General features: G+C 27.2%; 1 protein-coding gene across 6 annotated transcripts in view; it reads right to left on the bottom strand.

The window, feature by feature from the left end:
• Positions 1-24,207, bottom strand: part of mub (poly(rC)-binding protein mub) — a 373,736-nt gene that overhangs the window by 148,158 nt on the left and 201,371 nt on the right. For all 6 annotated transcript variants that reach the window (XM_086910401.1, XM_086910357.1, XM_086910393.1 and 3 more), the window contains one exon: positions 12,830-12,868. The gene's annotated coding sequence lies outside the window, so the exon portion shown is untranslated. The remainder of the gene's footprint in view (positions 1-12,829; positions 12,869-24,207) is intronic.

Raw genomic sequence — 24,207 nt, 5'->3', positions numbered from 1 at the left:
TTGAATGAACAAAATGCACGATGATATGTAAAAAGATAGAAAATATTCGAAATATAAGATGAACATTCGAATAAATTTATAAATGTCATTTTTTAATCATGTTAATAAAAATTCGTAATTTATTTTTCAACAAAAGAATTAAAATTGTCTACTTATCAACGGTAGATATAATTATTTTCTGAGAGCATTTGCTATTGGATTTGGTGGAAAGACACACGTGATTTCAATTAAATATAAATTAATTAATAGTGTTTCACAATGACCAGAATACAATATTACCAGATGGTATACCTCAGAAGAGAGTAAGACGTTTCTGCGGTTAAATGGTTGCATTAAAACTTCCTTCAAGTTGAGTTCCTCCAACTCCTCTGAAGTTAGCTTTCTAAGTCCTCGGTTGATGGATATTGTTCTCAGTAGCCATGTAACGTGGCGGATTGAGAAATTTGTTAGGCGAATACTGTGATACAAAGAGGTTAATAATGCATATGAAGTATTATTGTTCTCGTCTCGTTTTTGAACAAAGAACAAGAAAATTGGATATTGTTTTTAAGATAAGATTTTAGAATGGGAATTAAGAAAAATTGAATATTATTTTTTGAAAGATAATGTAGAGATGTTTAGATTTTAAAGGTTGGTAAGTAAGAATTCTCTATGATACTAATCAAAATAATGGAATTAATTAAGTGATAAGTAGAATAATTAATTAATATAATAATTAAATTAAATAAAAATAATTGATTATCTTTTTTAGTAATTGATAAATGATTTTTTATTGAATTATTGAATTATATCTACAACTGATTTCTTCACATCTTAATAGAATGAAACAAATAAGATTTCTTTTTTTTTTTTTCTATTTTAATAATTCTTAAAGTCAACTAAAAAATTTTAATATTAACTGATCTATTTTTTAATTTTTTTTTTTCTTACATAAAGGAGAGATTATTTGAATATTAAAAAATGAATTTAAAAGAGGATGAAAAATATTAAGGCATAGGTAGAAAATCAAATTTTAATATAAAGCTTTATATCTTTTAATACTCCATAATGATTATTAGAAATTTGAAGTTGGAATGAAATTTTTATTTTTAAGAAAAGATTTGTCAAATGTTTGCTATTAGCTTTAGCGGAATAAATTTTATACTCTATTTTATATAATTATTTGTATAATTATATTTAATTTTAAATATTTCAATAACTTTTAATCAATTTGAGATTTATAATTTTTAGTTTCTTTTATTTTTTTATTGCCTTTAAAATTTCATCACACACAGTTAACAGTATTTTAATTTCACTGTAATAATTAAGAGATAATTTATAAAAATCAATTTTAAAATATTTTTAATTAAATCTTGTTATCTTTTATACATTGCACATTGTCTGTTGTATGAAAATCAAATTATATGAATAATATATCTTCATTGCAAAATTAACCATTCGATTTGTTCTTTTATTCAGATATTTCTAAACATAAATATAAGTAAAATTTTGTAGTGTTTTCCAATAATTTGGTTAAATATACCATCGTTAAATATAGTAATCTAAATTTAAATAAAAAAGATACACACTTACACTGACGTATAGTAAGTAAAATATTATAAATAAAGTAAATAAAGAATAAATATTCAAACTGGAACGTGTAAACAAATAATTTTGAGATATTACTAATAATCATCGATAATTTATTGAAGTGTTGACGATACTATATTTTCAAAGCTATATATAATTTTATTTTAGAAAATAAACTTTTGCATTTAAAGCAAAAGTTGGAACAAAATAATTATAAATTAAAAAACATTATTATTATTATTATTATATCGTGCAAATCTTCAGTTTTTTCATAAAATCTTATGTTAAACTTAATAATATATTTGGAAAATATACAATACAGGAAAGATAATGTACATTACAATTAAATTCACTCTTATAATATTTTATAATTTAAAATATTAGCTTTTCTAAACAATTTAACATGTAAAATTTCATATATAATAATAAAAATGAATAAATACAGTAGTTTTGCAGAAAACAATTTCTATATTTATAATTTAATTGATAATAAATCGTATAATTTTTCTATTATATCTATTTTTTTTTAATTCAAGAAATTTTTTATATCAATTTAAAAATTATATAACAGATTTATAATCTATTTTTCTGATACGTTCTTTTGTGTATCACAACGTATAAATTAGAAATACAAAATATACAAAATAATCTTCAATTATTTTCTCTTATAAAATATTTGTTTATATTATCTTTGATCATATTTCCATAGAAATAACACATCTCTCTTCACAACTCCACTCGCTATAATACAAATTTCACATTTAAAAATGTATACATATTACAATTGTAGCTTAACTGCTACAATGGAATGATACACAAAAGAATACAATGTATGGCATCATCTGGTACAGATCCATCCCCGATATTCAAATGAAAACCAGTTCATATCCTTTCAAGAACTTCGAATCTTTTTCGACATTCTGCCAGCCAGCTTTCTTCGACTTGGAATGGACAGACAAAGTCGGGGTCAGATGGAGCTAACAGCTGTATGGAGATGTGGTCGGATTATTGGTCGAGAGTGAAATAGTATTTGTTAATGTCGTTCTGAAAAAGGTTTTCTTTATCGACCGAGACTCAGCTTTTCGATTAAAAATTTTCTTCGACTTTTTTGGATCTTTGCTTTCGTAGTATAAAAATTTTGATTGATTGAACATTGTGTATTTTTTAACGGATTGAGATTATCATAAAAGATGTGTTGACAAAAATTATTTGATTCGAAAGTCTCTAAAAAATAATTCATTTATATTATTTACATTGAATTGATCAGAAGAGAGGAAATATTTTAAAATGTATTTATAAATTATATGTATGAAAAAATAGAGGCATAATAAAAGGATAATATTGCATCACGTGTTTATCTTTCATATAGTAAATTTCATGAACTTTACTTTAGAATATTTGATAAACTAATGATTTTCCGACATTAATTAGCATTAATGTAATTCAAAATAATAAATAATAAATTGTATCATTCATTATGAAATTTTCTATATAAATAATTGTAAATAACAATATAAATAGATAGAAACATTCCTAATTTAGTATTCCAATAGTTTGTCGTAAAAAAATTCTAGTCAAAACAAAAATATTTCAATTGATAAAATATTAATATAATTAAACTTAATTTGTTAAAAGAAATTTTTCATCGATGAAAAATTTACATTATACATGTATAATCTACAATATTCTATATGCACACAAATTTTCATTAAAATTAATATTTTTAAATTAATATCCTTATAAAATAATATACGAAAACGCCTTTTAACTCATTCGCTTCTATTGTCGAAGCATTTTCGACTTAGAATATAATAATTATATTTATAAATGATGTAACATATATCTTACATAGAGCAACATTACAATACTGCATTGATGTGTCATAAATTGCATACTTTCGACAATATCTCGTTCATTAATGCTCACTAAAACAGTGTCACTAGGATAAATAATATATTTACTATCCTACTTTACCGACTGCACAAACTATATCCTATATAACATAACCTAAGAAATATGACAAACGATAAAAATATTTACATTTTATATAAAATTTATCATAAAACTGAACTTGAAAGAAATTTTAAAAAATATAAACAGCAATAATTCGAATTACAATTCTCTCGAGATTAAATTTAAAAACAACAATTGTGAAAATTATGTGAGATACAGACAGTGTCAAGTTTGATCCTAACCTAACAAAAATTCTGTTAAAGTTTATTAGGAAATACTCTCAATAACATCGAAATATATATTTACGAGATTTATCCAATAATAATGTTAATTGGAACAGAAATATCCATCCAATCGCGTTGAAAGCGTTAAACATCCATCTCCTCTCCTATATTATCATCCGAGCACAATTCCCGCGAAATTCAAATCAGATCCACCTCACTAATTCTAATCCCTCCGGAAACAGCGAGGAGAGTCCTCCCCCATCGCGATTCCCACCGAGACGAGGTCGTCGATGAAAATGGAAAATTTCGGGGGCTAGGAAATGAAAATGCCCGCGGCTGCCGGGTAATAACGCCTCGAAGACGATGAGGCGGAAGTTTCGGAAATCGAAAGGACCGGTGGCGAGGGAAGGGTGCATCGGAGGATGGGTTAGGGGGGTTCGAGTATTGATTCACGGCGCGGAATTTCGGCTGATTACACGCGGCAACCCTCGAAAAAAAAGAAAAAAAAAGGAGGGAAAGAGGAATCGGGATATGGAGGCCACGAACGAGTTGGGGAGAGACCTTTCGCGAGAGAGGAGAGACCTCGTCTCCTCTACCATTTTGAACAATTTGAATTGAGGAATCAAGGAAGAACTGGTTGGCCTGAACATCGTGGATAATTTGAATTGAGTTGAGGAAGAACTGGTTGGCTTCAACATGAATGAGCATTTGGTATTATTTTATCATGGTGAGTTTATCATTGGGGTCGGGGAATTGAGAGGAGATCGTTATGAGAGAATCCAGTTTCTTTGGAACTTTTGGAACGTGAAATTGAACGTGTGCGTGGAAGATTGATAGTTTTTTTTTTTTTTTTTTATCATTTTTTACGTTAAACTTTTAATTAATTTGAATTTGTCATAATTACTTTGCAGCTATGAATAAAGTGTTTGAGATGTGATGCAATATTTCGTATGATGTTTGGAAGGATGAAGTATTTTACGAATCTGAACGTTCAATGAAACGTTCATTGAAAACAATTATAATTTCTGTTGGTAGTAGAACTCTTAAAATATCTCTTTCTTTTTGAATTTCATTCGAATGATTTCATATTCTCTTAATTGATATTGATTATACAATACAATAGCGGTATAAATATAGCAGGTTTAAAACAAGATGTAAAAATTGCGATAACACACAATTCAGCTTAATAAATTAATTATAATTGGATAATTTTTATATAGCAAATCTATTTATCATTCATCACTATATCTGTTGATATTCTTCTGGTTTATTGATTCTAGTTTTTTTTTTTTTTTTAAATAAATTTGATACAATATTAGTTCTGAGAATAATTGGCAATTTTTTTCTTGATTTGTTTTCGCGTTTTTACGTATTTTAAATTTCTATATGTTTCAGAGTTGGAGTTCTAGTTTCAGGAATAAATTGGTGGAGATAACTTCGTGACAATGAAGCAGAATATTGTATTTTGAACTGTGTTATCTCATTTGAAATTCATAATTTGATGAACTTTTTGTATACTTTATTATATATCATTATTGCTGTTGTTATTATTCTATTTTTATGTATTTTAATAATTATGCAACAAATTCTTTGAACTCAATGCATAGAGAGATTTTATTGGATATCCTTTTACTCTTATTGTTAATATTATTTCATTTGAATTCTTATTTTCTTTATTGTGCCTTATTTCACAATGTGCTTTAATGTTCATGTACGGTTCCTTCAATCGGTTCTTTGATGATTCACGGAAAATGGGAATAATTATTTTTACGATTATTATTATCTCTTTTACATTTTTACTTCAAAGATTTAATGACCATATAATGAGATATTTTTTTCAGGTCACGTGTTCTTCTTCCCTTACAATTTCTATCATTTTTCTATCTAATTGTTGTTGGCTTTTAATACGATTGCTTTTAGACGAATACATGTATCAAGTATCGAATAATAATTTCTGAAATGATTTTAAAAAACTTTTTCCTTTGTTAACGAGTTACTAACATTAAAAAACATCAACCAATCATTATTATGCACAAGTTTAATCACGCTCTGTGATTGGTTAATGTTTCTCGTCGATAACTCGTTAACAAAATAGGTATTTTTGAAAAATTTTTTCATAAGGAATCATAAGCCATTCGAATTTTTGAAAATGAAACTCGACACCAATCCTTTACTTTTTTTTCCTTCGTTCAAGTCGAATCGATAAAAGTCTGAAGCTTTCTTGAATAAGCGTATCCAAATTCGATCTGAATTGCAGATTGTAAAAATATCATTCAATTAATATACTATTGTTATTATTTCTATATATTTTTTGAACTCTTTAGTATTCGACGTATTAAATTAGATTTATATATCGTTACGAATATATAGAATCTTGATGTGTGCTTTATAGTAAAATCACAAATGTATTTTATTATACATTTACAATTAAACAAGCAAATACACGCAGACAAAGTCGCAATTTGGCAACTCTTAACGTGGTGAAATGTCGATTATCCGGCGAATCGAGCAAAGTTCGAGAAACGAACTAGGAGGAAACTTGGAAGCTATGAATTTTCAATTTATGCACGTTGACAGTTCGCCATATGATTACGCTGTGGCTTGCTTGCATACAATTCCTCCTCGTTGCTTCGCTAAATGCAAATGGTCGCAAAGCTTTGCATCAGATTATCCACCCGATAACAATGAATATCAACGCCGATAGATTTCGTCAGATTTGCGAAATTTATCCACAGATTGTTTATAATCATTTATAATCAGGTTTTTCTCTTCGATCATTTTCCAATTTAACTCGATATTATTATTACCTGTATTTGCATAAAGCGAAGAAAAACGATTTTTTATCTATCTAATTTGACTTTTAATCTTTCTCTTTGCAATTTAATAACAAAATACACGTACACTTATACACAAAATAGGAAGAATTGATCATACTCATGCATTTCTTCAGACTTTTTCGTCTATCTCGATTGATTAATGTCTAATTCAATGTAAATTTAATGCTTACATGAGACTGCATTAGAATATCCTTTTTTAAATTGAAAGTAGTATAAATTTGATTTTTTCGTTACAATTAATTGCACACGATTTATTCACTTTTATATATATATATAATATCAAAAACGTCGAATACAACGTAATAAATTCTCCTAAAAAATAAAAATCAACGAAGAAAAAGAGAATTTCTAAGAGAAACTTTTTGCAAAGAATAAACGAATGATACGAAATCAGATAGATCTTTAAAAACGCAAACGTTCGGATTCGTTTGTTCGCGTGTTGCATTAATCTTCACGAAAATCGAGAAGAGGAAAAAAAAAAAATAAAGAGAGAGGCTAATTTGAACGAATCTTGGCTCTGTATCAATATTCATCCCTTCCTCGAGCGTGGCCCAACAAAGTTGTGTACAAAGAACGCGTGGTTCGAATGAAAGGAAAGAATCCTCGTGATTAACATTTTTATTTGCCTCGATGACAAAAGTTTACCAAGGAGCCGGTAATATAATCGTGATATTGGACACAGGTCGATTAGATAATTAGCCGAGTTGCTGGAGGATCTTCCACGAGTCTTTCTTTTTCTCTCCGCCATTGTGGCCACCGCCTTCTCTCGAGGCCTTTAATTAAAACGAGAAAGGGGGGGAGGGAATGGAGTCTGTTTACTCTTCGCCGTTTATGGAAAGGTGGGGGTTGAAAACCGCCCGAGTTTTGGGCACACCTTGACTCGAATCGAATTAATCGAATTTCTTATCTTCGTCGGGAAGAGCAACAGGGAACGAAGAAGTTTGACGAAGAAGATCTCAGACGATGGGTGAGATCAGAGGATCGGTATTTCGAAGGTGGAATTATTTTTGTTCGAACCAATTGGGCAACGCCTATTTTCAGATGGAAAGTGAATTCCATTGTTAAAGTTCAATTGCTCAAGATAGAAAGGAATTGCCATTGGGAATTGATCGATCGAATGATTAGAACGTATCGTAGATCGTAGATTTTGTTTTCTGTAAACGCATGCAATGAACGAAGAAAACGTTTGGATATAATTCTATCTGATATTATAATTAATACGAGTGTAAAAAAAAAGAAAAAACTAAGTAAGAATTTTTTTTGCAAATTTATAATAAAAACTGTAATCACGCATTTTCCATGATCTAAAATATTTACACGGAAAGGAAGCTTTGAGGACACTCCTTTCACCTTTACTCCTGTTTCCTGTACCACTGTTCGAAGTGAATAAGTGCTTCCGGATATATTTTTGTTCAACTTTTAACTAGCTTTAACGTTACACAATACACGTTTGTAATCTCTTGTAAATCGATTCAGAGACAACTTGCAGTTGTTCCTGAGACATTTATCTTTGGTTACGCAACATCTGAACTTCCCTTCAAACAGAATCTGTAGGATTACACGGAAGAATTTCAAGAAGACTGGCTCATTGTTTCTAATTACTTTTCGAGATCTAATTACTTCGACGAGTTCACTTAGAAAGCTTCACTTGTTATAAGACGCGCAATAATAAACGATTCAACGTTCCTTGAAAATTGAATGTCTCGAAAAAATGGTATTATCTCTCAACTTTTCCTTTTCTCATTAATTCTGTTAATGAATATTAACTTTTTGTCTAATATTAATTTCTTGAAAGGGGAGAGATAAGCAAAGGCTTGTAAGAGTTTAATCAGAGTATTTGTAACAATTATTGTGCTTATTTTTTCGCACGATAAATTTTGATGTAATAATTAAATTGTGAATGTAATAGCTCTGTCTCTGTTACATTCTATTCTTCATTTCCATCTTGTTTCATCTGATGCAAATTTCATTTGCTTATAATTGCTTGTAATTTAATAAATAAGTTTCACTCAGATATTTTTGTATAGCAATTTTTGTGTTTTGGTCTTTATAATCGATTTTTCGAAAAATAATATTATAAAAGAATATATTTGTATATATATAAAATGGCAGCACCTTTGATATCAATTCAATCGTGATTGGAAAAAATATAAAGTCACACTATTATTACAAACTATATACTTATTAATAAGATTAAATAAGTAAAAAAAGAAGTTAATTTATATTCAAAAAAATCTGAAAAATTCACTTCAAGATTTGTCACACAAAATCATGGACGTATGATATAAAAAGACAAATAATTTTCATTGACGATCAATTGATTATGCATTATTAATATTTTAAGAAATATTCAAAAAAGTTCAAATTAGTTAAATAAATGAAAAATTGCTTATACAAGAAAGAAATTTTGAACATTTTGACTTTTAATAAATCAATTTTATATGGATTCCTTTTAGTTATTTATTTATTTTTTATTTACTTTTTTAATGATAGAATCATTTTTTAAAGTTTCTATTGTAGTGTTGCATTGTAAGTGATCAAGTTTCTCGTAACGAGTCAATTATTATGTCCTGTGGCTCGTTTTTGAAGACATAATCTTACTTAGCGATAAGCAAATGATATATGAGACGCGTTATCTGCTATAGGATACAGTGTTCCTCGAAAGAACACAATATTTACTTTTCCATCTTTTGAAACCTAGAATAATATATAGATTCATAAATAATTTATAATTCTCGTTTTCATTTACAAAAAATTTGAAAAAGCATTAAATTATTTAATTTTAAGTATATTGAAAAATAGAAACAAAATATCTCGAAACTTTTAATTTGAACAATACAACAACAAATGTTAAAAGTGACTTTAAAAAGTATATATTTATACTGGATATAAATTTTCTATTCACCAATTGATTACAGAAATTTATAGCGTATTCAAATTATTTTCACGCAAAAATATCTCTAATTCTTCGATATTTCCTCTAATTACGTACGTTACAGCATATAATTCATGAATTATGCATGTTTGTCCTAAACTAAATAGAATTAAATAGCGTCGATTAGATGTTTCAGTCAAGGGAATATCGATGTTGTCGACGATTTTTGGAAGGTACAGAACCTTGGCCAAATAAACACAACTCGCTCTTTATTACCAACTACACGCGTGTATAATATTTGACTGGCAAAGCATTACGTGCCTGAGAGTGTTAATAAGCGCTTCACTCGATATCGATCTCATGATAACCCAATTTCGAATCGAGTTTTCTGTTTTATCATACGATGTTAAAGTTGTGCTTAATCCTTTGGGTAAAAATTTAACTCGAAGGAATTTTCCACGTATATATTTAATCTTTTTGTGCTAATATGTACATTGTATGTACATTGTATTTGAAAATAAATCGACAGATTTCACGTAAATAATGTATTTATTTCTATAAAATGGGTGATATATCAGATTTTAAATTGTTGAAATATTTACATTATATATTGCGAACAATAAAATAAATTCAAGAAATAAAAATAAATAATTCAACGATGATATTTTTTTCAAAGCATTTAAACAAATGCGATGATATTGACCATTAATTAATAATAATAATGTAATTAAAATTAAAGTTAAAGTGAATAAATATGTATCTACAATTTAAATTTGTTAAATATTATTTATAATTGATTAGACTTGTCATTACTAAATTATGATAAAGAAGAGAAAGAGATGGTAAGTTTAACTTGTTAAATGTGCTCGAGAAGTTAAGTAAAAATAAAAATTAAAAAATAAAAATATTTATATTTCTTATAAATACAAAGGAATTTATTATTATTGATATAATAATATAAAGTGCATATAAAATAAGAAATCGTGTAAATATTGTTTAAAATTGTAGCAAAAAATATATTAAAAATAAATAGCGGAAATTTAAAAAAAAAAAATATTATTATTTCCAAAAAAAAAAAAATAAAAAAATAAAAAAAATTTAGATTATGAATTTTTACATATCAATATGGCTATTTTATAAAATAATATAGTTATAAATAATCTACTGTGTAATGTTAAATTATTTAATTTTATTTTACAATTCTATGATATAATATTATAACGTTTAAAATTGAAATTTTGGATAAATGATTATTTTTCTTATTGATTTTGATTTTGAATTTTTACACCTTTAGGTTGATAGGATTGCAAAATAATAAAATTCTATAAATAAATTTTATAGACATCTCTTGAATCTATTTCATTTTTTAAAAAAATGTATTTCTATTAACTCTTATTAAATCTTAAATTTGAATTAACCTCTTAACTTCAAATTTCTTTTTGTAAAATTTTTATTAAAATATTTTTTTTAAAAATAATTTTTTGTAATAAACTACGAGTACAATATAAAATAAAAATAAATGTGTTCACAAATATATTTTGACACACGATTGGAATTTTTAAATTCATGCAGATCAATAACAAAAACAAATTAGCAATACGATTAGGTACTAAATAACATTTAATTAATATAAACGTGACTTTTATTAAATATCATCTAATATCATATTATATATAACTATTTTATTATTGATAATTTATTATAAATTACAACGCGCATACATTAATTAATAATTACATCATTTTCTTTCGTTCAAAGAATCTTCAAAAAACTCAAAAAAAAGTTTTCAGACATTAATCAACTCTTCGGTTCCATTCACAATCGAATAATATTTTTTCTTTGTTTCTAGAAAGTTTATTTAATTCTACGAGAATCGAATTTTCTTGCACGTTTTCAGAACGTTTGTTTAATCCATACCACATCGAATTCTTTCGTAATTCCCGGCAATCTCTTTAATGGGAAGAAAATTGAATTTTTCTGTAGTTTCTGGAAAATTAATTCCTCTCGTTCGAACGATATCATCGAACTTTATTCCAAGTTTTCGAAATGTTTCATACGATTTTATCAATTGCCGAATACTTTTTATTTTTTCGAATCAATATAGAAAAAAGCTTAATCTTTATTAAGAATTTGATGAAAATTTGACGTTCCTTCCAAAACATTTTTTTTTTCTTTTTTACGGTTAATCAAAATGATTGAACTTTTTTATCGCGTATCATGCATGACAAAATTTTCCATTTTAGATACATTTTATTCAATATCCATTTAATAGTGAATAAATTTCCTTAATCCTGCAGGATTTATTATATTTCTTTATATAATGTGTTACATATGTGTGAGAAAAATTTTCGTTTCAGAGCGATGCAAATGATGAAATTTTTCATTATGAGTAAATTAATTAAATTTCAATATTAAAAAGATCCCTATTTTTAAAAAGATTTGAATATTGATAAGATAATTTTCTGGATTGATGTACATATAATCTGATGCATTTTATTATTAGTAATATCATTTTGAAAATATCTAATTGAAGTGCAAAAAATCATTTGTTACTTTTACAAAAAACTGTGGTTTGCAATGAAAATAAAATGAATAATTTGATAAAAAAGGAAAGATTGTTAATATGGTAATGGCTAACTATATACAGCAAAAGTAATAATAAAAGAAATTAAACAATGTAATAAGTTAAGTAACTATTAATATTAATAATTTATCACATTCAATCTATTCTTCTAAATCATTAGCATTAAAGAATTAGATATTTTTTTAACTGCAAAGTTTGAAAATAAGAATCATAAAATTAATATCAAACAGTATTTTTAATTGAAAAAAAAGACAAAAAATCTGTTGGAAAGAAGAAAATTAACTTAATTTTTCTATTATAAATTTTTAAAACAACATTTATGAGACAATTTAATATAATCTTGTATTTAGAAATAGTTTCCAATTTTTTTATTAAATCCTCTAATTAATTCAAGTTTTAAGTTGAATACAAATTATTAGATTCGTTATTTCGATCGATTCATCAAGAGCAGTAAAAATAATTAAACAATTCGACGATCATTATAATCCTAGAATCGTTCAAAAAAGTTTTGAAGATTCAAAAATTTTGAAAGATTTTACTTTCTCGTTTTTCACGATCCACAATCTTCAAGAGAAGTATAATTTTAATATGAAGAACATCTTCTGCATGACATTTTCATTTTAAAATTTTTTCGATTTATTTTAAGAGGAGTTTAAAAAGTTTCGTGAAAAAGAAAGTATATAAATTGTATGAAAAAAGGAAGGAACGTGTACACAAATTTTCTTGTTCAAAGTGAAAGAAGCAGAATGATGAAATAGAATTTCACGTAGACAGAGAGTAGACTTACCACTTATTACTCGATCTTCTTCTTCTATGATATAAATATCTGTAAAAGAGAAAATTAATATTATCATTGAAAAGGATTATAATAAAAAATTAATATCAATTATTGAGATATATATATATATATATATTTTATATAAAAAATTTTTTTTAAAAATTGACTTTTTAATTAACAATATTAATTTCTATTTTGAATACAATACACATAAATTTCAAATTAAATTGAATTTTTTCCTATTATATTTCCTTTATCTCTCCTTATTATTAATTTTAATTTTAAATATTGCATATTTAAGATATTTTCAATATTATCAATATTATCAATATTTCGCTTATTCTTTTCATAATTTAAAATTTTATTTATCCAACGAATCGCAATATTTGAATTTAACCTCTTTGCTGTCAAGGACAAGATACCTTACGACGATGTTTGTTCATCAGATTCTATAAATGAGATATCATACGAACATAATTTTTATTCAAATCGTTGCAAGAGATTTGATCTCATCCTTGTTACGAACAATATTGTTCGACGAGAAATTATCTTTTTAATAAAAGAAAGGATTAAAATTGTATTCATTCTTTTAATTTATAAAAATATTGTCTAAGATCATGTAATAAAATCTAATATTAAATATCGACAATTTAATAAACAGTGTACGTAAGAAGTAAAAATCAAATGGAATAGGATCTTTATTTGGAAAGATTATGATGATTGCGATATATTTCTATCAAAATTTTTTTTTTTTTTTTATTGTTTTCTTTAAAGATATGTAAAAGTGTATAACTTTCTTTACATATTTGTCGAATTAACAATTAAATAACAACAGTATTGATAACAAAGCACTTGTTATCAAACAGAAAATATGAGAAAATCTTTTCACGTATCCAAATGAATTAATTATATTAGAAAATTTAATTTTCACAGAAATTACTTTTCTCTTGCATTCCTATTTTCATTTACCAAAAAAGTACATTATCTTCCCTTAAAATTTACAAGCAAAGAAAGGAGGATACAAATGCACATTCCACTGGCAAATTTTCACTGCCAATTATTCTTCCTGAAAAGCTGTTCTCTTCCGATTTGCATCTGTTTTTCGTGTTTGCTTTACTCTTTCGACAACTCGTTTCTCTTTCCTGATTCAATAGAAAAGAAAGAAAGAAAGAAAGAAAGAAACAATAGTAAGAGCAAACAAAGAAGAAAAAAGAAACAACAGTTTGGGGAAAGTGTCAATACGAAATTAAATAGGAAATTTCGCGGGAGTGGAACACGATTCGTTTTAAATCGAACAGGAAATCGAAGTTATCGAGTTTTCTCTCGCGTTTTCGATAATCCAACCGGGCCGCGAGGATGGAAAGAAGAGGAAAGGGTGAAAATTCGATCGACAATAAACGTGAAACACCGTGAACCTCGACTAACGAATTCCAATTCGTTGAAAAAACATCGGGTGTGTGTTTAATCTGACGACTCTTCCTATCGTTCACGAAAAATTTCCGCAAGTCTGGCCCGTCGTTGAGACGAGAATTCTTTGTTGAGGAAATTTTCGAAGAAATTTCGATAGATGAGAATATATTTATAATGTAATTATTAAAATTATTGTACATCATCCTTCGAATAAATATTAAAAATTCTTATTTATTTTATTTTATTTTTTTTTTTTTTAACTATAAATACATCATTTTCTGAAAATTTTTAACTTTAATGATAAATAGAAAATTGTTTGCTCACTATTTTTCATAAAATGGTTTGTTGATTTTTTTTTTTTTTTTTTACAAACTTTATATTCTAACTGTACAACTCATCATATTTTTATTTTGATATTTAGAATTGATCTTTCAATATATCAGAAGATATTAATATTCTATATATTTTATTTAATTAAATGAAATAATTAATTAAAAAATGATTGGACCAAAAAAGAAATTTTCGATGTCCCAAAAAATTCCACCATTCTAACGACAATTTTGCAAAATTGAAAATAAAAAGACAATGTTGATTTAAAAAAAAAAAAGAGCAGAAACAAGCGAGAGACAAAAGGGACATGGAATTTGGCACAATCAATAATTTTATAATAAATAAGAATTGAACTATTTTATTATTTGAAACATCGTTATCAAATTGACACTGCTAAAATGATTAAGAAATAAGAACAAGTTCATTTATGATTTGCTTTATGATGAAAATGAAAACAATTGTGAAAATTTTTTATTTCTAATTTTTATTTCTATTTTAATTTCTATCTAATTATTTATAAATTTTTTTAAACGATTCTTTTTAACACTTTTTAAAACTTTTAAAACATTTTATTTTTCATGAAAAAGACAATAGAATAAATTATTAAAATTTTGTCAATTATTTAAATTTGTACAACTTTCTGATATAACTTTCCATAGATCATATTTCGAGATGGCGCCACTCCTTGAAATCCACTGTTTATTCATTCAGTGGTTTAATATAATAATAAGTTATAGCCATAAAGGTTAAAGTTAAGTTTTGCAAAAGAATAGTGTTTTAATAGAAATTGGCAGATTGCAATATTTTAATATAAATTTATTAATATTTTATCTTTTATTTTATTTTCTATAAATGTTCTAACTAAATTTTCTGTCTGTTCCAACCTAACCTAACCTCAAAATTGGATCAAAATTTTAAAAAAACTTTGTTTTTACTACAAAATATATTTATTTAGCTATTTTACTTGAAACATTTATATATTTTTAATATATTTCATTTGCACTAAAATGAAGAAATTGATATAAATATATCGAATAATCTTAAATAACTGATTGGAAATGATTTTTACATAGACATTTTCTATTTTATCAGTCTAAATTTAAGTTTCCTCCAATATAGACATTCTATCTTTCAACTCTGTCATTCTAACTTAACTTCCTTTACGAATATTCCATAGAGAAAGATTCCACACAGAATAACTCTTTCTTGCACAGATATTAAACTGTGGAGTACATAAGAAAAGTAATCATTCACACAGTACAGTTATAGCACAAGAATTATAGCACGTAATTATAAATCAAGGAGAAATAACCCTCCACAGATTTAAGAGACATTTGAATAAAAATTTTTCAACATTTTGTACAACATTCTTTTGCGCTGTATCTCCCTTACGAGTACCTGGAAATGAATTGGACATCGAAGGAACAAAGATGGCGGGCCAGACGGAATTATTTCGCGAATTACCCGAGCTTACTCGAGGCGGTCGAAGAGGGAGGATCGCAAATGGTACGAGATATCAAGAGTCGGGAAATTCACTTGTCGAATGAAATTTTCATTAATGAGAACTGTGAGAGGAGATTTGGGGACCACACACGCACCGGTATGTATTATTTGTGGAAGATTTTTGCGAAGAGGAGAAATAACGATGGTCATTAGTCGGTCGTGAATTTCAGGGAAATAGGAGAAAATCTGGAGGAAGGGAGGGAAGATTGTTTTCCTGTCGAACGATGCCGGAAATGAAGAGTTCTGCAGACTTGGCACGGTTTAACGTGTCGAGATAAACGCGACTTGAGCAAGAGTTTGAAACATTGTGTTGTGAATTTGTGAGAAATTTTTCCCTTGAAAAAAATAGAAGGAGGATCGGTTGTGTTTGGTTTATTCGTATTTACAGAACGTTTTTGTGTAACAAACAGAAAAACGTAATTATATTTGTAAGACGATAATGAAAAATTTATTCTATTATTCTTGCGTATTTTTCTTCGTTAAATCTGACTTTTTCATTATTTATAAGTTTTCATGAAATTCAACATAACGATACGTGTAAACATAAATGCACAAGATAAATTTTACTTGTTTTTAGTATATCCACAAGAAAATAAAGAAAGAAAGAATTTGATTTATTTGTTTTGTTAAGAGATAAAAAAAACCATGAAATTGCATTTTTTGACGATTTAAATCAGAATTGTAGAAAAATTATACGTAACAGGGAAAAAATGTATTTCAAATTCAGATTTAGCAGCGAAAAATACATAATAATAGTCCGTGCATATATATTTTCTCAAGCAAAAATCGTATTTACCAATGTAATTAAAAAATGATTATTCATTCAACTGTTTAGTGATATTACAATTTTAATTTTGCAATTCTTTTGTTTTTCTGTCTAAAAACAGAAACGGAATATAAAAAAAAAAGGAAACGTATGAAACATTCTACTCGAAAAATCTTTTAAACGGCACGAGAAACGAGAATGCACGTCGCAAATCACAAGATTGATGCCAGTCAAACGTTTTCGAATTCGCATCTGTTGATTTTTCCAGCGCTACGACACGAGGTTACAAATCATATTGCGACGCAGTGTTGCCAACCGTTCGGCAAAACGGTCGAGATACAATCTGAGATCCGCCTTCGTATCGGCCATTTTTATTCGAATGCGATCGAGGCGCCTCTCGTGCCTTCGAGATATTTACGCAGCAAGATGCCACCAGAAGTCCGTGTACGTTCGAATTTCACCGTAGTTTCGAGGATTTATATCACACTTCCACATCGTTGCACGTGATTTCCTTCCTGTGGATTCGAGGTATCTTTTAAAGACGTTCCAGACGTCGTGCTCGGGGGAATTGGGATCGTTTGGACGGATGAAAGTGTTTTTTCTTCTTAGTAGATTTAAAGTGTGTTAAAAAATAATTGGAATTATTCTAAATTAATTCTAATTTATTAACTATTCTTTAAATATTAATTCATTAAATTTCCAATTTAATTTTTTCATGCAACTAGATTTAGAATGTGTTAAAGATGTCGTTAGAAATATTAATTTATCGAATTAATTATTCCTCAAGTATTAATTTATTAAGTTAAATTTATTTCAATTTCAATTTTCTATCTGATTTAATTTAATTTTTTCGTGCGTATAAGTATTAGTACATTATTTCTTGCAATTGCAATTGTTTGCTTGCCTCTTTAGGTAGTTTCACTTCTAATTTTATGCTTGTCACACACATCTTAGTAAACTTGCTTATATTCAGTTGATGATGTAAGTTTAAAATTACAAAATATAAGATTACAAAATTAAAAATTCGAACGTTTTATTACTTGGAAATAATTTCGTTCAAATATAAATTTCAAAGATAAATTTCATGAAGATTTGAATAATTTAAATATTCAAATGATTGTGAATTAATATTAGTATACATATTATTTGTATTATATTATTATGCTTTTTATATTATTATTAGATTATACTATATTAATCACCACAAATACATTCGTTGCAAAAGTTCGTTAAAAAAATTCTTCTTTATCGAGTAAAAACATTATTGATATTTTGAAAATGTTTTGAAACGTGTAAAAAGATTGTTAAAATCTTTGATACAAAACGTGTTGAAAAATACGTTATTTTTATTTTTCCTTCGTCACCTTAATCACGCTCGAAATTTAATGCAAAAACTTGATTGGAGAACAAAAATTCATTTCTGGTTGGAAACGAGTGAAAAATCGCCAATTTCTATGCCGATGCAGGGAAGAGAACGCGGTTTTACAACGTGCAAGATATTAAAAGGGGAACATGGCGGGTGTCCCCACGGTGCAGACGGCGTGAAACTCACGAGCAACTTTGAATTCGCAATTTACCCTCCACAGAGACTAAATTCGCGCCCTACGAAACGAATTCGAACTTGTACAGGGAAAGATTTGCCGAGCAAACAAAATTACCAACTATGTATATACCTACGTACATACGGCGAGGTGTCGTTGATCGCGCGAATCCCCAAGTCAAGTTCTTCCTTGATTTTTCTTCCAATTTTTCAAATTGTCTCGCGATCATACGAGTTTTTTGATTTTCACAGTTTAAATCAAGGTTCGCTGCTCTGGTGATTCTTTCGAATATAATCTTAATATTAATTTAAATATTAATTTTATTCAACAAAAAGAAAAATGGACGTGTAAGTTTTCTTTTCTGCGAAGTGTGAATGAAGCTTGTGAAAATTTTTATTCGTTAAGTGAAAAGTAGAGAAAAATTAAGAAAAAAGAAAGTAAGTATCGTAAATTAATTTTATTTGAAAAGAAAAAATGGATATATTTTGGATTATTTTTAAGGATTTTTAATTTTTAATTCGATAAATTATGTTATATTTTATTCACGAAAAAAGAAGAATGCGTAAGTTTTCTTTCGAATTATTTCGTATTTTTAACTTGTCGAGAATTTATGTATAATAACGTGTATTAAATAATGATCTTTCAAGAAAAGTTACGAAATTTGATTAAATTTGGCAAAGCATTTATTAACATGTCTTATATTTAACGGTCAAAATTTACTTTTAATCTTATTTATTTATATTTGCTATAAAACGTTGCTATAAATTTCAGTGAAGAACGAGACTTCATCGAGACACGAAAAAATTCACGACTTCCATTAAAGTCCTTCTTAAGGACTTGGTTTAATTCGCTCGAAAATGTCTGTCATTTACCAACAGGAAATTAGGAAACAGAGACACTGTCGAGTGCTCGCCAAACTTTCTTACCCTTCGAGCGTATCCCAACTTCGAAACTTTCTCGATCCAACGAGAGCTTTTTCACGATGACTAATAACCGAGATTTTTTTCGATTGTTTACGAGCTAAACGCTCCCAACTTTAATCACGTGGATTAATTATTCATTATAATTGGTTGAAACTTCGCTACGAGAATTTATCCTCGTTGTTACGTTATGATGGAAGTTTCTTTTTTTCTCTCTCTCTCTCTCTCTCTCTCTCTCTGAAGAATCATGCCTCGTGATATTAAAATCCTTGAAAATGAAGATCATAAAGTTAAAATATTAAGGTAAAAGTTCGGTTATGATTAGTTTAATGTAAAGTGTAATGAGATTATTTGGTAATAGTGGAGAGGCTCTTAGCTTCGCGTAAAGGAATTTAATTAAGAAAGTTTCGAATTTTGTGCGTGTAAGTACGTGATAATTTATCATGGGTGAGAAATTTAGCTGATATTTTCTATAGAATAACGATACGTTGATAATAATTATTTATGAGTGATTGATGTGCTTCCTGCGTTCATTTAATGTAATTTAGCATTATTGAAGATAATTATCGTAGAAATTGACGATATATAATTGTTAAGTTTCGAGTTTAAAGATTTAAAATAATTATCTTGGAAAAAAGCTGCAAAATATCAACGACAAAGTAATTATTAATTACGATAAAATAATTTTTATTATTGCAGAGATTGAAGCACATTTCAAGCGCATTACAATTTTTAAGTCAAAAAATTTTCTAAATTAAATATTAAAAATGATCAAAATAATAAAATATAGAATTATTATTAATTTCGCCATTTATATAAAAAATATAAGTGTACAAGTACTGTTGATATGATTCTTGAGATCGATTCTAAAATCCAAAACAAAAGGTTGATAATACAAAAATCTCGTTTAAAGCTTATCTTGCAAGTTATAAGCAATTTAAGTTCGCGTTAGTTGAAGCGGGAAAGAGATAATGGAGCTCTTTTATAATTCAAATTCCTTATAATTTAATAAACGAGTTTCAATCGATATTTTTACGTACCAACTTTTATGTTTGATCTCTAAAATACTCTCCAAAGATACTCTACGAATATTATACGCATGCAATAGCATGCAAAAATACGTAATGTATCTACAGCTAAATTCACGTTTTTACGATCCAAAGCGTTCTCGCTACGCTTCTCTCTGTGGAACAGAGAAAGAAGGTCACATTTCCATGGTAACCGATAACAACACAAAGAATCGGGAGTCGTGCCTCGTCGCTCAAAGAGTGAACACGTGTGCGGACCGTTTGAAATCCTATGATCATTGTGATATAAGGAATTTTTCTAAACTATTAAAAAAAATATTATAAATAAAGTTGTTCAAAGACAATATTTAGTATCGAAAATAAGAATCTCTTGCGAAATAAGAGAAGCATGTGGATGTGAAGTTTCATGGTTGAAGATTTCTTGGCAAGAGACAATATTGGAATTGCAAGTCTCCATCAATTGGAAGCTGGACAAAGAAAATTGTTGGATGATCGTTGGAAAGAGGAACAATGGCCAAAGCAGAAGAAAGAAGTTAAATATTTGGGTTTAAAGAAGCAATAAGAAAATACTATCAAAGATTATCTACGTTCACAAAAATAATGATAACGGCATACGATGAGAGATTGATTTAATAAGAAGCAATAATAATAATAATAATAATGAATTTATGTGAATATAAATTATATTATTAATTACAGAAATATTGTTTTTACTTATAATACAATATATGATGTTTTAATCCATACGCAATAAATTATTAACAAAAATATTTCAAATTTGTTTCAAGAGGAATTCTACAATTATCATCAGATATGTTTTGGAGATGTTTTTGAGATCTCAAGATCTTGACTTTTGTTTTATTAAATTATGCAATTATATGTTTTTATTCTCAGTTAGAATTACAGTTTATTCATTTTAATTGTATAAAATGATTTTGTTTGCAATTTTTAACAATTGTTCCTTTTGAAATATGTAAATTCTATACGTTACCTCAATTCCTTTATCTTTTCACATATTTTCACTTCTTTCTCCAAGATATTTCTTCTTCTCCAAATAACAGTGATTCCCACACTTTATCTCAGGATGATATTTCCACTCGATTCAATTTGAAGATTGTAAAAAATATCTCGTACAAAGTTACCACGTAATGGCAGTGTAAGTAAAACTTGAATTTATGGCAAGTTTTCTGTACAATCGGATACTTTGCGTTTTCCAACTTTCAGCAACTGGGCGAAGAAATATTTTGAAGAACTTTGAATCTTTAAATCATACGTTCTTTCGAAAACAAGAGATTTCGAGCAAAATCTTTATTAAATCTTATAAAATTTTTACTTTATCCTTTTTTTATCAATTTCTAAATTTTTAAAAGTATAATAATTTAAATTTATTAAGTTTCAATTGTTAATTTCTTTTCTCATATTTTTCATATTTTTTATCATTTATATTAATGGAACCTTTGGATAAAATTTTGTGGAAAAAAATATTAAATTATATCGTTTTACGTACCAAATATGCAAAATTGTAAAATCAAATAATCAATATAAACATATATCGCGACTTTTGACTGCGATCAATTGGTATAGTTATCTCTGAAAATGTTCAAATATATAACAAATTTATTTTGTCGAACAAAAGTATTGAAATACTTTTATAACTTGACAAGCGATCAAAAAGTGAGTCATAAAATTAATAAACAGCAATTAAAGAATTAAAGAAAAACCGATAAAATCATTTAAATAAATCAATTAATTAAAACTATCTAATAATAAAAAATAATTTTTAAAACATCCCAAACATTGTTTAAAAATTTTACTCGATCGAAAACAATGTCAAATATCGAATAGACTTTCATAAAAGCATTGTTGTATAAAATTGTTTTTCATTTTGCAGTTACAAAGAGTTGGAATTTTTTTGATAAAAAAATTTATTCCTCTCTGAAATTTAAACAACAGTTCAAAATTTATTCTCCTTTAACGCACTGCAAAACAATTTCTTTTTTTTTTTTTTTTTTTTTTTTTGCTTCACGTACATTGTATTCCGGATGGATGAAACGCAGAAATCGAAAGTCACACAATCCGAGGACTCTTTCGAAAATACGCGAAGCATTCGAGGAAGCAGCTTGCTCGTATTTTAACAAATTCACAGAGCACCATGAAAGTTTGAACGACGCTCATCGGATCACGCTTTAAACGCTTTATTTCTAAACGAGAGATGAAACGTCCGGCATAATGAATTCATCCATTGCAATTAACAAGATTCGCCGAGTATCGAGATCCACGGTTGTGGAATTTATTCACTTTAGAGTGCACGCAGAAACCTGTCCAATAGAGATATCGGGGCCAAGTGTTTCTCTCTTGTATAATTGAACACCAGACAAGAACATAACCAGCCAGGATTTAATGGTATCATGCCATGGAATGGCTTTTGGTTCGATGCTATTCGAATACTTGGAATATTCAAGTATTTGAAATTCAATACTTGTCCTTTCCCGATTTACTCGATCGTTCAAATCGTGCTTCGAGAGGATTTGGCAAATCAAAATTGATAATTCTCCTTTTCTTTTTTTTTTTTTCCTTTTTATTTCGTTTCTCGAAAGTGTTACCATTTTTTGGTTGAATATGGTAGTTGTATGTAAATTAAATATTTTGAAGAGATTTTTGATAAAAGATGATCGTGATAAACAGTTTTTGTTATTATTTTTAAATAAAAATCCATTGTTGGAATTTGGGAAATTAGGTATTTTGTAAAAATTTTTTTATATAAAAACAATTATCTTTTAAAGATAATAAAAATTGGTATATTTCATTCTTCAATTTCATTTTTTGAAAATATTATTATTGTTAAATAAAACGTTGTGATGTTTTATATCTGTTGAAATTTACAAAATTAATAAATTTTAAAAAAAATTTTTCTCTTGAAAGTGAAACACGATTGATAGCCATGACAAAAAGTAATTGATAAGTGCATTTATGTGAGATTTAAAATGTAAAAATCTTCAAGTATTGTACTTATGTTCTACAAATTTAAATGAGTAATTTTATAATAACATTTTTATTATTATTATTATTATTATTATTAAAAAAAAATGAATATAAAACAATTTAACAGAAATAAAATTTTCTATATAACATAATATAATAGCACAATAATACATTCTTTCATTCTAGAAATTAACACCTTCTTTTCCATTGATTAGTTGATTAAAGGGTTGAGCAATTTTTGATTATATTTAATTATCTTTTTTTAACTATAAATTTTTATTATTTTGTTTTTTTTACATTTATCATTCAATGAAAATTCTGCAATGTACAACCCCCCCCCCCCCAAAAGATATTCTTCTAAATGCTTTAATAAAAACCATGTCAATTAAAATTATATTATTACCATAATACAATTCTAATATAAAGGAATAAAAGATGTTAAGTGGAAGAATAATAAAAAAAAAAAAAACAAAAGTTATTACGATATAATTGAAAAATGACGAACGAATAAAATAAGTGGAAACGCAAGCGAATAATATCAAGAAATTTCGAATTATTGATTCGATTTAAATAGATTCGACAAGTTCGAAGTTTAAACTGCTCGAATCATTCAATTTAAAAGGGATTAGATTTCTCGAAACCCGTCAGAACGATCAAACTATTTCGATATTCATGATATTCTATTCTTGGTTTGAATACTTAAACCAAGCTCATTCTCATACAGTTCGGATAGTTTCTTCAAGCTACTTGGACACATCCACTTTGCGTTTTCGAGAGGAGAAATACTAGCGCCATACTAGGTACGCAGGCAAGATGGAACATCGCTTAATAATAAATGTCACTTAGCTCCCCTGTAACCCAAATTTCCTATCCTGACGTACAATGCTGCGAGAACACAGGTGACACC

The sequence above is a fragment of the Apis florea genome, unplaced genomic scaffold (genome assembly GCF_048593485.1).
Source record: "Apis florea isolate Af1SG1 unplaced genomic scaffold, ASM4859348v1 contig_1789_pilon, whole genome shotgun sequence".
NCBI classification, from domain to species: domain Eukaryota; kingdom Metazoa; phylum Arthropoda; class Insecta; order Hymenoptera; family Apidae; genus Apis; species Apis florea.
The sequence above is the reverse complement of the archived record's forward strand: the minus strand, read 5'-3'. Positions and strand labels throughout refer to the sequence as shown.